Source organism: Acomys minous (assembly GCF_964271855.1).
Source record: "Acomys minous genome assembly, chromosome: 1".
NCBI lineage: Eukaryota > Metazoa > Chordata > Mammalia > Rodentia > Muridae > Acomys > Acomys minous.
In genome coordinates this window covers 80,934,817-80,950,742 of record NC_140483.1, presented here as the reverse complement: position 1 = coordinate 80,950,742, position 15,926 = coordinate 80,934,817, and the positions used below count along the sequence as shown (strand labels likewise).

At 39.9% G+C, this 15,926-nt stretch overlaps 1 protein-coding gene across 2 annotated transcripts in view; it reads right to left on the bottom strand.

Annotated features, from left to right (window-relative positions):
• The window catches only part of CDH20 (cadherin 20), a 248,695-nt gene that overhangs the window by 111,819 nt on the left and 120,950 nt on the right, over positions 1-15,926 (bottom strand). The window lies entirely within an intron of this gene.

Genomic DNA, 15,926 nt, shown 5'->3' with positions numbered 1-15,926 from the left:
TCAAACACTCCGTTCTCTGCTTTAGATATGATCTTATTCAGTGTCCGGCCGTGACAGGCACTAGGGAGACCACTTTTCCTTGGCAGTTGAGAAAGCAGATGTTGGTAGTAGTCAAGTTCTGTGGCTAGTAGTGGTACTGCCTGTGTTCAATACCAGGATTGAGTCCTTGTCAGGGGCAAGGTAGGGGCAACTGTTGTGGAAAGCAGACATTGGTTGCTGAGAACAAATGTGCCTGTGGGAGGAGGGAAGCCTCTGTTAAGGGCGGTGTTTGTAGGCCAGAGCAGGTGAGTGTGGAGGAGTGGAATGGCATGCATGGGAAGTCAGCAGGATGGCCAAAGCCAGTCTGGGCAGGGGACAGGGTCACCATGTAAACTTGATCACTCTTCTATGTTCTCTTTCCAAACCAAACAGGATTTTTTTTCCTAACACATTCTCTCTGCCTTCAATAGAGATTCTGGCCACTGGAACCCAGCTACTGTGCTCTGAGGAAGCCAGGCAAATTGGAGAGATTCATGATGGTATGTTCAGGCTGAGCTGCTGGATAGATCCAGTGAAAACATGGCACCCTATAACTGAACTACATAAAAAGCAGCTCCCCAGGTTACCCCAGATGATGCCACACAGACTAGAGAGGATCCTGTTTTGCCAAGCTCCGAACAAACTGCACATTTGTGAGGAAGATTTGTCACTTTTCTAGTAAAGGGAAAGTACAGTAAGGGTTAGCAAAGTAACCAGGAGAGATGCTTCTGTCTCTGTCAGTGTGGTCTGGACAGAAAGCAAGAGTATTCTGTGTCTGAATTTTGACTATCCATGTGAATTAGAACAAATTATGAAACATTTATAAACTTATTTTTCCTGAATGATATAAATATTGTGAGATTATTTTTGTGTTTTGGAAATAATTTCAAGCTAATGGCTCCAACAATGTAGTGATTCAAGTAGCCATCCTTTTTATGATTAAGGACTCTGCCAATGAGCTTGAGCTGCATCACCAGCAGCCTTGTGTCTTCCTCTTGATTCCATTGATGACTGTCTTTTAGATCAAGGCATATAATAATCACTCTGAATCATTCTATTTTGTAAGTGGTAGATGAATGACAACTTGTAGGATTTTCATATGAGCAATACAGATTACATACGTGACTGTGCAATGACTGGTACGTGATAGGCACTAAATAAGTGGTAGATTTAAGAGGCTGAGTGATGACTCAGGTAGAGTGCATGCTATGTAAGCATGGGGACCTGAGTTCAGATCTCCAGCATTCATTTTTTAAAATAAGCCAGTCATGGTGGTGCATACCTGTAATACCAGTGCTGGGAGATAGAGAGAAGAGGATCCCGAAGGCTCATTGGTCACCCAGTCTAGGCTCCATAGGTCCAGGTTCAAAGCCAAAGGTAGAGTGTAATGCCTGATATTGGCATGTGGCCTCTGTCAGCCCCCAGGCATAAGCACTCACATATACTTGCACACATACATATACACACATACAAAATAATTAGAGATTTAACAGTTAAAACATATTAATTAATATGAAACCCCTTAACATACTATGATTATTGGCAAGAATATGGTAGAAAAGAAAGTTCTCAGCCGGTTCCAGGCATGGGAGCTCATGCCTTTAATTTCAGCATTCCATAGGGAGGCATATAAGCAGATCCCTATGATTATGAGGCTATCCTAGTCTACACAGAAAGTGCCAGCTCAGTTCAGCTGTATAGTAAGACTCTATCTTAAAACACCAAGAAAAACAAAAAAGAAAGAAAGAAAAAAGGACTCAGACACTGAAGCTTTTGAGGTCTTTGTAGGAAGGTTGTTGGCATCAATAGAAGAAGGAAGGATATAAATAAATGACATAAATTTTAATAAAGAAACTTTTGAGTGGTAAGAATGAAATAAAGTCATAACAAAGCATTTAAAGTATTTCCCTTCTTCTACTAGCACCAAGCATAGGAGGGAATACACTAAGGAGATTAGAAAAATAATGATTTCTAAATGTGAAAAAAGGCCCCAACCCTCCAACATATGGATTGGAAATTGTGAAAGAATGAAGAAGTTCAAGAGCCTGAGGTCCTGTCAGTAACAGCACTGTTGCCAGGAGCTTTAGCACAGAGGAGATGTTGAAAACTGCCTCCTGCAGCAACAGTCTCGGGCTGCAACTTTGCCATCCAGTCTCCCATCAGCCATACTTACGGCTTTGTGTAGGACTTGGAGTCTACAGTGTGTGTGTGTGTGTGTGTGTGTGTGTGTGTGTGTGTGTGTGTGTGTGTGTTGTTGTTGTTGTTGTTGTTGTTGTTGTTGTGTCTACCAGAGGTTGGTTCTGGGTTTTTTCTTCAATTGCTTTCCACCTTATTTCTGAGACATGGTCATTCACTGAACCTGCATCCTCCCGTCTCTGTCCCCTGGTGCTGGGACACCATGCCTGGCTGTTACATGAATGTTGAGAATCTGAACACAGTTCTTCATGCCCTAAACCATGTTCTTTATTGATATCTTCTTAGCTGTTCCACCTTTGACTCTTTTATATATTCCAAGAAAGAATAATCTACTCTCAGTTTAGAAGATGACTGATTAACCATTTACTAAGTCAATGTTTAAAAACTTTAATCTTAATTTTTATCATACTTGCTACCTTCAGTTCTGTAAAAATATTCATTTATTTAGTGTGTATGTATGTATGTATGTGTGTATGTGTGTATGTATGTATATATGTATGTATGTATGACACATATGTCATTGTGAGTGCACAAGTACCATGGTGCATATGTCAAGGTCAGAGAGCAGCTTGTGTGTGTGAGTTCATTCCTTTCTTGTTTCTACCATTCCTGTATCATCTAGTCCATATGCTGGGTACTGTGTACATGCTATATACTCTAGACTACATCCTGTGTACTCTGTATATGCTATATACTCTAGACTACATGCTGTGTACTCTATATACACTGTATACTCTAGTCTATATGCTGTATACTCTAGGCTACATGCTGTGTACTGTTTACATGCTGTGTACTCTGGGCTACATGCTGTCTACTGTGTACATGCTGAGTCCTCTGGCCTACGTGCTGTGCACTGTGTACATGCTGTGGACTCTAGGATACATGCTATGTACTGTGTACTCTAGGCTACATACTGTGTACTGTGTACATGCTGTGTGCTCTAATCTACATGCTGTGTACCATGTATATTCTGTATACGCTAGGCTATATGCTGTGTACTGTGTATATTCCATATACTCTCGGCTTCATGCTGTGTGTTATTTATATGCTGTGTACTCTAGGCTACATTCTCTGTACTGTGTATATGCTTTATACTCTAGGATACATGCTTTGTACTGTGTACACGCTGTATACTCTAGGCTACATGCTGTGTACTCTATACAAGTTGTATACTTTAGGGTACATGCAGTGTACTGTATACATGTTGTACACTCTAGGCCACTAAGCTAGCAAGCTCCCAGGTGATTCTTCTCCTCTGCTTTCCGTCTTGCTGTGGGATTTCTAGCATTACACAAGTGTACTGCCATGTCTGACTTTAAAATCTTTTTTGATGTCATGTTGACAGGCTTATAAGCTGAGTTCTTTTACCCACTGAGCCAACTCCCAGGCTACTTTTTCAGAAGCTACACCCTTAGATGTTTCCTATCCTGTGTCTAGTAGCTAATGTGCATCCTTCTTGGCCTTGGACAAAAAACCCAAAGTATTTGTAGTAGTTGCCAGTCTCTGGAAACACTGAAAATCTGTTTTTCTTTGTAGGACCTAGGTAGTCTGATGCATACATTCATTTTATGTACCCACATCTTTGATATAACATTCTCATTCATCTGTATAGTGGATACTGGCATGGGTGCTGTACCCTCTTTGGTAGATTACAGATGGCAGACAGCACTGCTGAGAGACTATTGACAGATAAATAAGTTCTACCACAAAAAACATCTATATGTAGTGTATGTTAACCAGCTGCAAGCTGCATTACATTACAGAGAGATACTGAAGGCTGGATATGAGAAGAGAAAATGTAATGGGCTTGGATGACCAGGTTTTTTTTTGCCCATTCACACTACATTTATTCCACGTGCGGATAGACCTTACTACCAGTTACTGTCTCCTTTCTCTTCCTCTCCATTGTAGGGCACTGCTGATCTTTTGGGGTTTGTGGTAACACCATGAATGGACCGTGAAGGATTCTTAAGAAAGCTGTGCTGCTTAGAATGCAACCCATGAGATTAGGAGCTTGTTGCCAGAATGTAAATGTCCCACTTACTCTATGATAGAAAATCCCCCTAGAGAAGCAGTGGCTGGCAGGCCAGACAACACACTTGCTGATGCAGATGATCTGCATTCTGGCGTTGGCTCCCTGTCTTGTCACAGGCTGGGGACAATTTATGGACAGGTGTTTATCAAGCCCCACTGTGACTACCACTGCTCTGCAGTGTAGACTGCAAATTCAGGATCTGTGATGTTGGGCTGAGCCTTTGGACATGTTTCCTTTAGCCAACTCATGAATACTTATCAGCATTTTAACAATGGAAGCTTGCTTAAAATCCCACAATCTGACCTCTCTCCATTACCCCTTTATTTAGGTGACTTAAACATCTGCTCACAGACATCCTACTGGGACTCTTGGTGAGAGAAGTATGGGAGAATGGGGAAATAGAAGGATCCAGAGGGTCCTAGAAACCTACAAGAACATTATGACAGGCAGATATGGGCTCAGCGGTTCTGCTCAAACTGGTACCAACCAAAGACAATACATGGAGTAAACATCGAACACCTACCCAGATCTAGCCAATGGACAGGATATTCTTCAAGTTGAGTGGAGAGTGGTGACTGACTTTCACATGAACTCTGGTGCCTCATATTTGACCATGTCCCCTTGATGGGGAGGCCCGGTGGCACTCAGAGGAAGGATAACAGGCTATCATGAAGAGACTTGATACACTATGATCATATACAGGGGGAGGAGGTCCCCCTCAGTCACAGACATAGCGGAGGGGAATAGGGTAAAAGTGGGAGGGAGGGAGGAATGGGAGGATACAACGGATGGGATAACAATTGAGATGTAATATGAATAAATTAATAAAAATAAAAAATAAACAGAAGGAAAGAAAAAGAGAACTAAAAAAAAATTTTAAAAGTCACAAAACAAAACAACAACAAAACCGCTGATGGGGTTGGTTCCAGATTCCTACAAGATACCAACCAGTAGAAATGATAGTGACAAATTCTGTGATTCAAGACATGAAATTACAAGGAACTCAAGTGGCAAACTGATCACATTCTGATCATTTGTGTTTGCCTGCTGGCTCCAGAGCTATTTGATTTCATAGCCCCTTAAGGATCCACGTATCACCAAACAAGGAGGAGCTTAGCTCATCCCCAGAAGGGAAAACCAGTTTGTCACCGGACACTAACTTTTTCACTCATTTTTTCTTCTCTTCACCCATTAGCATGTATAAGATTTCTCTGCAACCTTTACCATTATAAAGACATTCAAATTGTCCACTTAGAAGCTACTCGGCCATTAAATGGGTGAAAGGGGAATATCATCTTTTCATTCTCAGCAAAACCCTAGCAAGTAGCTCAGGTCTCACAAGCACCATTTTTTCTAAGCATCTTGGACTTAGATCTGTAGACCCAGAGATTCAGAGGTCATTCCAGAGGGCCAGCCCTAAGCATTAAGGCTCCTGAGAGACCTTCTCAGAGATGTGTGGCTATTAACACCTTCAAAAGAGTGGAGTCTATCAAAGTGCCACTCTGGAAGTGCCTTTCAGTTTCTAATGGTTCACTGATCTCCTTGGCATGGAGTTTCTAACTTCACTGTTCGCTCTAATCATCTCACATTTTACCAAATGGTGTTTGATTTGACTTCTCTGAAAGCACAGCCCAGTCACAATTTGTGAAGCGATTTTCATGGCAGTTGAAAGTATTGCATAGATTTCTCCCTGTTGAATGTACGGAACTAATTAAAGCTGAAAGTTCTAAGTGAATACAGTGATGTATGGGACCTGACAGTGGGTAGTTTTAATTGAACCATACCAGGGTAAACGTCGGGAAGAATACTCTGATGTTCTAAGATAGATGCTCTGTCTGGCAGATCCCTATGAACAGAACTTGGCTCGGGGCTTGTTGATTTGGTTTTGTGGTTTCTTTGCTTTTCTATATTTACTTTTTGTAAAGACAAGAGATGTTGTGTCCAGAGATGAAAGGAACAGGAGACCTGAGTGCCAAGTTAGCTACTCTTACATCTAAAGACACCTGAATTTGCAATTCAAAGCAGGACACGGAAGGAAGAATGCAGAATCAATACAGCGTGTAAGCTTTACACACAAGAACGGTAATTAGAGGTTATTTTGGTGAAGAACTTGGAATTGTATAAGTGAAAGTCTTTAAGGACAGAAGAACTATAATTACTATAAAGATGATCTACTTTCAGGAATTAAGTTTAGCTTTTGGCCATGATGCCTTGAATGTGCTCGATAGTGTATGAACTCAGAAGTTAAGCAGGGTTGTGTCTGAATAGTACTTGGATATGAGAAATAAAATACAGAAATGGTTAATAAAGCATTTTCACTAAATACAGAATATCAGATAAACACTATAAGACTTTGAAGGTCTACAAAATAAGGAATGATCAAATTTGAGTATTCGTAAATTCTTGAGAGAAGCTGGCATTGCATGTGATACCTGATCCTCTGGCTGTATTTTATGTATACCAAAGCTATTGTTCTGATCTTTCTCACACTACCTTCAATATAATTTATTGAGTGCCTTCTATGTGTGAAGTCCACATTAATTTTTTAATTGGTTCACCTAATTTTAAAAAATCCAGACAGTACTGGGATAAACATATGCTCTAAATTTAGTTCTTTTTAAAATTCAGTAAAATTGATTCATCAGCATATTTAACACATGTACTATGTAAATTCATGATATCAATAGTTCACAAAATAAATGTGAGGAGAGAATTTTAAAAAGTAAGATTGTAAAAAAGATTCAGAAAATAATTGGAATCCTACCATTTGTTGTATTGGAATTGTAAGCCAGGACATAACAGTTTGTCAGTTTAATCACTGATTTCTCCACACAGGATATCAAGGTGAATTAAAAAAAATTGAGACGAGTGACTTCTACTATCAGGCCATAGTTGTAGAAGGTGCTACACATAGTACAAAAGGAGAAAAGTAATCATTAATCTTCCCCAGCTGGGAACCCTGGGAACAAGATACGGGTGATGTAAAGTATGTCTAGTTCCTTGCTTCTTGGCTGCCTCATTTCAACTTGTGCTTCTCGCTGACTTGCACTTCCCAAGCAGCTGGGGCCCCTTCCCTCAGAGAGACAGGAGAACCTGGTTTCTCTCTGCTGGAGAGCAGAGAGAGAGGCCTTTCCAGGAGAGAGGCCACTGTGTTTTCTTACAGTTTTGCGGCTTCAGGTACACTGACCCACACTCCTGTCTGTCTGGTTCCCTGAGTCCTCTGAGCAAAGTGCGTGCCCGAGGCTGAGGGCAAGCTTCTCAGGACCCCTGAGGAGCAGAGCAGCAAGGACTACACAAGACAAATAGAATCCATCATGGAGAGGGAGGTGGGCACAAAGTCCTAGCTCCAGCAGAGGAGCTACTGGCAATTGGTTATTCTTTGAGATGAGACTTTCCTTAAGGTATTGGCTCTGATAGTTTTAATCACTCCAGGGGATAGCCACAGAAGATTATATGGGCTGGGGAAACTGGATTCATTGTAGGTTTTGTTGTTGTTGTTGTTTGGTTGTTGTTGTTTTAAAAGAGTGTATAAACTTGGATGAATAGGGGGTGGAGAGAGGTGGATCTGGAAAGAGTTAAGAGAACGGAGATAGATATCATCTAAGAGAAGTATATGAAATTCTCATAGAATTAATAAAATATGTTTTAAAAATCTTTAAAAATACCTCATTCTCTGTCTCTGTCTCTGTCTCTCTTTGTCTCTCTGTCTCTGTCTCTGTCTCTGTCTGTCTCTGTCTCTCTCTCTCTCTCTCTCTCTCTCTCTCTCTCTCTCTCTCTCTCTCTCTCTCTCTCTCTGTATGTGTGTGTATTTGTGCAGGCAGGCACATGCCATAGTGAGCATATGGAGATCAGAATACAACTTTTGAAGGTGAGTTCTAGGTATCAAACTCTGGTGTTAGCCTTGGTGACCAAAACTTTCATAGTGAGATCACTGGCATTCAGGGTGAAATTTAAGAAAGGTGATTAATGCAAAGGAGAGCAGATAGAATCTTATAGGATCATATATGTCAGGGAACTTATATGATCAGCCAATTTGTAAGCATGGGGATTTTTAGAAGAAGAATTATTAAAAATACCCCTTTACTATAAACATTTTGTATATTCTATTTGGATTTTAAAATATTTTTGATTATTTTTTTGAGATTGGGTCTTACTACCGAGCATAGGTTGGATTCGAACTTACTTCATAGCCCATGTTGGCCTTATATTGGCCAGCCTCCTGTTTCACCATCTCAATCTCTAGGATTATAGGTGTGGGCCATGATGTTAACTCTGTTTAGATTGGTTTTCTTGTACTGTGGCCTGAAGTTAGGGCCTCTTCGATTCTTGGTAAGCACTCTGCCATTGGGGTATTATCTGCAGCCCTCATTTTGATTTTTATTTTGAAAGAAGGTGTCACTCATTTTCCCAGGATAGCCTTGGACTCACTGTAGCCCAGCTAGATCTTGAACTTAAAAAAAAATTATTATCTTGTCTCAGCCTCCTGAATATTTTGGATTCCAAGTTTCTGCCACTGGGCCTGGTTCTGCTTGGAATCTTACTTTTCTGTTTAATACACTTGCTTTAACCCTCATTGAAGTGATCGCATTAGAGAGCTACAGCTCTTTTCCCCTCCTCTTCCCCACATACTTTTCAGTGTGACTACAGCTTTACCTCAGGAAGAAAAGAATCATCGGACAGATGGAAGAGTCACAAGGCTCAAATGTATTGGATAGAAAAGTCACATGGGCACACCAGTGTCACTATGGCTTGTAGACTTTACCTATGTTCTGGGTGCCTTGCGAAGCCACAGGGCAATAAAAATCTACAGTCAATTACAGGAAAGGAGTAAAGACTTGGGAGCAATGTTTGGCCATAGGGAGAAAGCGTTCAGAAAGTAGGATGGAGAAACTTATCTAAATACTTGAAACTCACTAAAACAGTGACAGTTTAACTCCCAATAACCCATTAATGATCAACACTCTGTGTCAGAGTGTTATTATGATTACAAAATAGATTTTCTTGTAAAATAAGTTCTGTAGAATAGGATATGCTATTTTTATTTGCCAGCTCATGTATCTTGCTCCAGTTTCCCCATTTGAAATTTCTCTGTACATCTATTTGCTTGTGCCTGTGTGCACAATATGTATCTGCAGGAGTTTGCATGTGTGTCGCCGTGTGTGCATGGTGGAGAGAAGAGAACTTGCAGGAATTGTGCCTTCCTCCTACCGAATGGGTCCAGGATATGAAGCTCAGGTTGTCAGACTTGGTGCCAAGTGCTTTTACCTGCCAACCCATCTTGTCAGCCCCCAGTTCTTGTCATGGTACTACTACATTTGGAAGGCCAGTCTCTAGTTCCTGTCACTGTCCTTCAATCGGAGGATAAGTGGTACTTCTCATTCCCCTGATTTTATAATTTTAAGGATTGCTTTTCAGTTATATTCCCCTGAGTTACAGTATTTCAGGGATAGGAAAATGTCTTCTGAAATGTGAAAAATGGTATGCTGCCGTAGGCTAGTGTGTACTCTTAATTGCATAAGTGACTTTTCGTCTGAACTGTAAATCAGACACTAAACTCATGTTATTACCAAAATGGAGAAGCTTGCTTTGTATGTAATATACAGAACAGAGCTGTGAGCACCCCAATGTAACTGGTGTTTTGAGTCCTTCTTCATCTGAGGTTTTAAAATGCACACATTGCTTCTCTCAGTACCTTTTTCATTTACAGGCCTTTCTTTGAACACTGTAACTTATTATTTGGAAAGTGTAGTAGTCACAAAAATTGTTTTGCTGTGTGCGAGTGTATGTGTGTCTGTGTATGTGTCTTGTGTGTGTATATGTGTGTGTGTGTCTGTGTGTTTGTGTGTGTGTACTGGTATTTCAGCATCGACAATCACTTGTCAGATGACCTGGGTTGAAAAGAGTTAAAAAAAACTGGAAGCAGTGCAGAAGTTTTTGATTAGATTGCTTGCTAGAGATGGCCTCTGTCTGTCTGTCTTCCTGTGTTGAGCATGTTGGGCATCTCTGCCCAGAGCACATGTGCTTGAGACAGAGCTATGCCTTTCTCCCTGCATTCCTTCTACCCTATTCGCTCTTCTGTTTTCTTTTATCAGCACATACACAAGCACCCATCATGCGAGGGGAGAAATTCATGATGCTCGTTAGGAACCATCAATGTTAGAGGAGTCAAGGAGATGAAACAACAGGAAGGCGCATAGAAAAGTAACAAGGCCAGCGAGCTAGAGCACAGTACACAATAGGCGGGGAAGGAGTAGATGGAGATAGAGACATAGTAAATTTAAATGTAGAAGTGCCGGAAGCCAGCCAAAATGAACAGCTCCCTTTGGGACAGTGTTGGTCCCTGTTTCTAAGAACCATGAATGCTTTTCTTTACTACCCATGCACTTTCCTGCTCAGATTCTGTCTTCAGCTGGAGAATCTGTGCCAAATGCAAGTGATTTAGTATGCACCACCTTGAGATTCCCCGTGCTTAGTGTTTCATCTCACCTCGTCCCAAAACTCCACGTATAAAATGTGTAGAGAATTCCCCCAGGAGGAGAAAGCCATGGCAATAAATTGGGCCCTGAGTATTTTCATAGAATTAAAGAGTACCAAAGCTTTCTAGACACTGTATACAAATCATTTTTATGAATGGCCTGATATCCAGAGACTAAAATGAATTCCTTAAGGTAACATGAATGCTGGAGACAACATGTGAATAAGGCTTTTGAGCCCTGGTCTGTGCTTTTTATTCTGAACCTTAAAAATCGTCTCTGTGCAAGGATGAATGAGGGACGTGCTGTCATTACTTTCTATGGCATCAGTGGGGTTAACAAATTGTCTCCACATTCTAGCATTTTAGTGAACCTATTCTGCCCAGCATTTAACAATATTTAATAACACCTGTGTACTTTCTGTGTATTACGAAGCAAGCACATAGGGCCAATAATATTTTATGCATTCTCATCAAGAATGAAATTGTAAGGGCCATAAATAGCCTGATGGAAGGGGATGATGAACACTCAGCTCACAAATCACATTTGTTCAGCAAGAAGAATGGAGTGGCTGTGGACAGGAATCCTTTCTCTCCATCAAGCTCACAGACAGCCATGTAACAAGAGATCTGAACATACAAAGAGTCACCTCCCCCATTTATGTTTCGTTCTTCTTAAATGCTCATGGTGGCAGAGGAATGCTTGCCTTCCCCAGTTTACTGTTTTCATATGTTGAGTATTAAGAGTGGCTGCCAAACACTTAGTAAGTGATGGATACTGGGCTAAGAACTGGTGACCTCATTCCAAGACTCCTTAAGGACAACATAACCCACAGATGCCCAACATCCTTTTATAAGGTGGTGTGTAATTTGCATATCATCTATGCATACACTTCTGTATATTTTAACTCATATACATATTATTTATAATATCTAATAAAATGCAAATGTTATGTATATAGTTACAGTTCAGAGAATAACAACTTTTCAAATGGCCTTTACCTGAACAGTATGGACATGTTGTTCCCCAGATATTTTAAGTCTATGACTTAAATTAAATTCAGGCTTCATGGGTTCTAGTTTTCCTGTCACTATGGCAAAATACTTAAGAAAGCAACTTCTGGGAGGAAAGGTTTGTTGTGTCTCCTGATTTCAGCACACAGACTGTTGGCCCTGTTCTTTCTGGCATTTGTGGGGCTGAATATATGGGCATGTGAGAGCTTACCTGTTGGCCTTATGGTAGCCAGGAAGCAAAAAGTGAGTAAGCAAGGAACTAGTGACAGGGAGCTTTCAAGGAGACAGTCTAGACTACTTCCGATGACACATCACCTGCAAATAGCTTATTCAGCTATGGATTTATCCATGCTATATTACAGATGTGATCAGACTTTTACATTGCAATATGATGTTGTCATCTACAAATGTGTTGAGCCACATTCACAGTTATTCTAGGACAACCTATAGGCCATGGGTTGGAATTCATTGTCTGGTGCATTGATGAGAACAATATCCTCACATTCTAACTGTCTTTCAGTGGTTCTACTGGTTGGAGACCAAGACTGTAGGTGAGTGTGCCTTTGGGGCCATTTCATATCCACACCAGAATGTTCCAGAGGTAGAGTGGGACACTGTACATGCTTGCATTCATTCATCATTTATTACCCACCATGTGAGGCTCTGACATATTTTTTACTATTCTTCCCAAAGGAAAATGTGAGTCACACGCTGCTCAGTGGGCATGTCAGATTTCAGACTGACAGACTGGGCAAAAGTCACTAGCAAAGTGGCCTTTCCTGGCATCAGAAAATCTCTAGACATAATACAGAACAGAAAAAGCCTGGAAACACTTTGCTTAGTCAAGGCTAGAAATAGCCTGCTGGTGGGAATATGAAATGCTAGAGCTACTTTGAGAACTATCTTCTAGAAGTTTCTCAGAAGATTCACTCATCAATTTCCTTTGTATGTATCTTATTCAAGAGAACCTAAAACCTGTGTCTACATAAAAACTTGTTCATGAATGGTCATGGAAATATTATTCAGAAGAGCCAAATGACAGAAAGAAGTTAAATCTTCAACAACTAATATATGGATCCCTAAAATGTGGAATAAGGCTGAATATTATTTAAACATTAAAAATGAAGTAATAATATGTGCTAGAAAATGAGTGAATCTTGAACACATACAAAGAAAATAGATTACAAATGACCACATATTATGTGATGTGAGACATTTGGAGCATATAAATCTATGACTAAAGAGAACAGGTTGTGGTTCTTACAGTTATTGAGGGGGGTGAGTGTGCTTGTGGAAGTACAGAGTCACATCTGATGTGTACAAGGCTTCTTTTGGGGGATATTGGAAATGTCCTAATATTGATGTGGTGACAGTTAAAAAGCCCTGTCCAGACATAAATGCTCAATGAGTAATTAACAATGTGTGTGTGTGTGTGTGTATACACACATAAATATATTCTTGTGTGTATGTGTGCGTGCATGTGTGTAAAGGTACATATATAGAGAGAGAGATGAGAAAGAGGGAGAAGAGAAATGAAGGGAGAAGGAGAGAGCTTATGATCTATTATTATAGTACACAAGGCACTGCTATTAGGATTTTTGTCTGTCTGTCTCTCTGTTCTTTTGCTTTTTTGTTTGTTTTTCTATGTAGCCATGGCTTCCTCGAACTCACTTTGTAGATGAGGCTGGCCTCCAACTCAGTGATTTGTCTGTCTCTGCCTCCCAAGTGATTTGTCTGGAGGCATATCCCACCATTGCCCGATGCTACCAGTATTTTGAAGCACTGGATAAAATGTAAGGATTTTGAACTAATGTTGATTCAGGTTGTGTTGTCTTGTATCACCCTTTCAAGTTGCTGCTGGTTGAAAAGGAAAGCATTATATTTGCAAATCTGTTTTAAAGTGTTTGCCAAAATTTCGGTAACATCCTTAGTAAAGATGTTTGTCTCCAGCATCCAAGAAAAAAATTGTATGTGTATTTTATGTGTACTGAAATAATGAGACCCCCATAGATGTTGCACCTAGGAAAATCTAGCCAAATATCCAGGAATTCAATGTCCTAATGTTGTGCTGACTCTCTTACTAAATTTATTTCTAAGGTTCTATTTACTAAGAATAACCTAAATAACATTTTCTGTACTGTTGCCTGGGATCATCTTTTTCAAGTAGGAAGACAGCCACAATCGTCCCTGTGTCCTTGAACAAGAGGAACAGCAGCAATGTGCACGACAAAAATCACAACACCTGTGGAATTGCAAAGCAGCTGCCCATTTGATAGTCAGTCAATATTAAATCTATTCCATGTGTTTCTTTGAAGCTCATTAAGTTTGAAGACTAATTGCAAACTCAGATGAACCATCTAGTTTAGGGACTTGATGTTTATGATAGAGAAAGGTCTGCCAAAGATACTAGGACCCTCTGTTTTTGCTTTGGGGTGAACCCATTTTCTTATGTGACATGGAAAATTTAAAAGCAACCAGATTTCAGGGAATGATGATATCTAGAGAGTATCTTTTTTGTTGTAGTATTTATCATTTTAAGCATATGTTTGTTCTCATTATCATTTAAAAATGAAAAATTATAACATTTGAATCTTCAAAGCAATAAGGCATATCTAATCCCAAAGAAGTTGGTATTTTGTTATATAAAATACAAGATACTAATATTGGAATGATCATATGACCCCACGTTTGAAAAATATAACATATTCCATCCTCCTATTTGTGGATTACATATTTTATTTCTGAGTCTATGCTAGGTAATTTACACACATATGTTATCATATGGGATACAATAGTAATGCACCTTTTGTCTGTGTTTCAAAGATATGTAAACCTAGGCATAAGTGGCTAACTAACTTGTTAAGGTCATACCAAAAGTGTATTATAGCCAAGAAATTCTCAACACCAGCCCTGTCTGTTTATAGTTACAGTGTTCCAAGTAGATTTGAGAACCAGACCTACACATGTTTTAAACTGTTATCTGTGGGTGACTGAGGATTCATCTTTTTAAATGCAGGGTTCCTGTTAATCACTGACAAAGACAGCAATGTAATTCAAGACTGTCCCTGACAGCCTTTGAAGTCAATCAACAGCAAATCAGAAGAATATATTTGCAACTAAAACAAATAAAGGGCATGCATACGAATGGCAATAAGAACTTTTAAAAAAGCCCTGCCTCATTAGCTGCCAAAGAGACTCAAATTAAGCAACAAACAATATCTTTTCACTTTTCATTTTCAGAATGACAATGATTATTATGAAAAGAGATGACAGCTCTACTGTTTTCTTGCCTTATCTATGCTAGTTGCTTCTAGGCCTTTATTGCTTCTTAAGATTTAATGAATGTTATTTTAGAATGAAATTGTATTTACAGAAAAGTTTCAGGCATTTCCCAGAGTCCCCATGTGCCCTCACTTATTTTTGTCTTTTATCATTTTGGTGCATTTGTCATAGCTGAGGAGCCAATGCTGCCACTCAATTATTAACTAAAGTCTGTGCCTTTGGGCTTTCCTTAGTTTTACCTCATGCTCTTGTCTCTCCAGACCTATATAGGTTTAGTCATCGTGACTCTTCAGTCTCTCATAGTTTTTAGGATCTTAAAAATGATGAGCACTGATTTGGTATTTTGAAAAATGTTGTTCATTTGGGTTGCAGTTATGAAAAACTGTGGAGAGGCTTCAGGCTGTCAGATTGAGTGGTAACAGAGAAACTAGTAGGAGCCACACAGTACTGAGAGAGCATTAAGAACTTAAGTAAAGAAGTCCCATTAACAATATAGATTCTTCACTATTGAGTGGAGAGTGGGGTCTGACTTTCATACAAACTCTGGTGCTCCATTTTTGACCATGTCCTCTTGATGGGGAGGCCTGGTGGCACTCAGGGGAAGGATAACAGGTCACCAAGAAGAGACTCCATACCCTATAAACATATACAGGGGGAGGAGGTCCCTCTCAGTCACAGACATAGCGGAGGGTTGTAGGGGGGAAGTGAGAGGAAGGAAGGAATGGGAGGATGCAAAGGATGGGCTAACAATTGAGATGTAATATGAATAAATTAATAAAATATTAAAGAATATAGATGCAGATGGGAGTAGACAGAGACAGAATGCTAGGTAAGAATTCCAACTAACAATATAGATGTGAATCAGGGTAGACAAAGAAAATACTACAGGTATATAGATACACATCAATC